General features: G+C 35.8%; 1 pseudogene; it reads right to left on the bottom strand.

Moving 5' to 3' along the window:
- Window positions 1,446–2,950, bottom strand: part of LOC104787130 — a 2,193-nt pseudogene continuing 688 nt past the window's right edge.

The following is a 2,950-nucleotide window of genomic DNA, read 5'->3' on the forward strand; positions in this document are numbered from 1 at the left end:
ATTTGTGAACCCAAACCGACATATAATTTCGTTCTAATTGTAAAATCTAAACTCTAACCACCTCATTTGTAAACCCAAACCGACATATAATTTCGTTTTAATTGTAAAATCTAAACCCTAACCATTTGATTTGTAAATCCAAACCGACATATAATTTTACTCTAGTTTTAAAAATCTAAACCAACCCAAATATTTAACTTTCCTTAATTAAAAGTATACAGAATTTGTTTCCTTAATTTGAGTTGTTTTTTTAATTTAATTTTTATTTATTTTTTAAATGAAATATTAGATAGAAGATTCTGATTGGCTGAGAGAAGAGGGAGTGAACTTATATTTGGTGGTTTTTCTCGAAAACCCAATAAATGTAACACAAAGCACGAAGACACTTGAGAGATTAGGTCAGAGAACATTTGATTGTTTGGCAATATACGAGTGATGTTATTTCTAGATAGTCGACAACATCTAAGATAAAGCATTTCTTTTTGTGGTTATTTTTAATTTATATTATTAATCTTAAAATAACTTATATAAATTTGGCGGTGATTTTTAATTTGTATGAGTTTTAATTTATTTTTAAGCAATAAATAAAAAGTTGGCAACTATCTTATCAATCTTGGCAAGAAAATTTATCTTTGGTAAGAAAAATTCTAATTTATGAATTTTGACCAATATATCTTTGCACCAACTATAACTATCTCTAGTTAGGTTTTTTATATATATATCATTCCAAAAATATATATTTCTAATTTGATTCCCAACTAAAATATTTGTTACCATGTTTCTTTTTCTAATTAGATAGTGTTCAGTTTCGTCTAATTTTATGTTATATCTAAATGTAGTAATTTATATATAAGGTTTCTGAGGACATGTTGCCCATCATACGGCGCACCAACTTGCCTCTATGGGAGGCTCCGCTCACTTCGTTCCAGCTCCTCTATTGTGTTAGCATTGATTTTATCTCTAGATATCTCATGAATGGTCTTTAATTACTACAGCATCCGGGAACCACCATGTTTGTGTTTGTGACGAGTTGAGAACTTGAGATTTGCAAAAGAGAACAAACCTGGTATTTGGTTAGACAATTTGCTCGTTGAACGACATATCTAAAACAACTAGACTTGGCATATACAGAATGAATTCACCAGAGATACACACCAAAGTTGTGTTTTTTCTTGGAAAGAGAGTGTTGTAATTAAGTTGATGACACATGTGAATATCAATCAGATATATTTCTTCAATCTAATTATACCACCAGTTCCATCCTTCTCACTCTGGTCCTGTCTTTCACAGATGGTAATTTACTTAATCCAACACCGGCTAGCTTAACCCATTTTTAATGATGCTTTCCAAGGTTGGAAGCTCTTCCGTAAATGCAACAAAGAGCAAAGCTAAGAAATACAAAACCGTGGGAGCAATATGTAGACGATTAGGTTTCAGTGGCGGAATATAAAATTCCTCACAGTCGAATAACATCCATTATAAGAACTAGGAAACATAAAACCATTGTCAACAAAAATATCTGAAAAAGTATTACAATAACTGTTGGTAAGGTAAACTGAATTTATGTGAGACAACAATATGATGTAATTAGCATAACAACAACATTACACTAGATATCTACTCTCCTTGATATATATATCCTTTTGTGGTGTCTTCAGCTGAAGGGAGTGGAGTGAGGATAAGACACATTGAGGCACTGGTGAAAATTGAATCTCCTCTATCTCTGGGATACGGTCAAGTTCCTAGAAGTAATATAAACAAATCATATATATGAAAATATTTATTGGTATATATATGAAGCAAGCTCAGTTTTATGACATGAACAGAGGCAAAGTAATGAAACGCACCAGAATCAGCGAATGTAGATTCGTACAGCATCCCAAAAAGGCTGGTAGGTATTCCCACGAAGACTTCACTAGTGAAGCATCCAATCGAGTCAAATTGAGAAACTTAGGCAACTTTCCCACCTGGGAGTACTCATGGATGAACTGTGTATAGAATAGTAAATATGTCGGATATGAAATTGAATACAAGCATAATTAAACTCTTATTAAAAACTAATCACTTATGTGTGCGTACCTCTCGGGTCACCTCGTGAAATTTGGATATTCCAAAGAGGAATTTACGGATCTTCTTTACCTCCAACGGTCGATGTCGTCAAACATAACATCGACGTCTACCTTTGCGTAGGGGCCAACATTACGTATGACAAAGCGTTCAGGCCGGTAATCACGGACACTCATGTACTCGAGTCTCGGAGCATCGATTACAACATTGGGATCTTGTTCTTCTTCCTCGGGATCACGCTGAGACTCTAGTGTGAAGCTTTTCAGTGATTGAGAACGAACACATACAACTTCCATATAGTCCTCAGGATGTGTAATCACGGTTAAATCCTCGAGAACCGGACAGCTTGAGATGAGATTCTTCAGAACAGCATGGCCATCAAACTTGACCCCCTCTAAATACATAGTCTTGACACGAGGTAACGAAACCAATTCTGATCGTGGATGATCAAAGACAACAGCGTAGAGAGTCAAATCCACCAATGTCGAGCATGAATAGAGCGAGAGAGGCATCCTAACCAAGGCATCATCAACATCCACCATATTCAGAATAGTTAGATGACTAACTCCACGCTCAACCACTTCATCTATCGTGGACACAAAACTCTCGTGACAGTGCTCAATATCGACATCATAAACCAACTTGAACGAGTCTAAAGCCAGGTCAGGTTCCAAAAAACAATCTATAAAGCCCATCAAATCGAAATCAGTATCTTTGAAATCACCGTAACCCAAATCCAAAGCAGGAACCTGTGACCAGAGATCTTTCCAACGCCTCGACAAGATACTGGTGCTAACCGATTCCTTGGTAGAGAGTTGAGAGAGGATCCGACATAACACATCGCATGGCAAACCACTTAACCTATCTTTCACCAAACTGCCTT

The sequence above is a fragment of the Camelina sativa genome, chromosome 5 (assembly GCF_000633955.1).
Source record: "Camelina sativa cultivar DH55 chromosome 5, Cs, whole genome shotgun sequence".
Taxonomy (NCBI): Eukaryota; Viridiplantae; Streptophyta; class Magnoliopsida; order Brassicales; family Brassicaceae; genus Camelina; species Camelina sativa.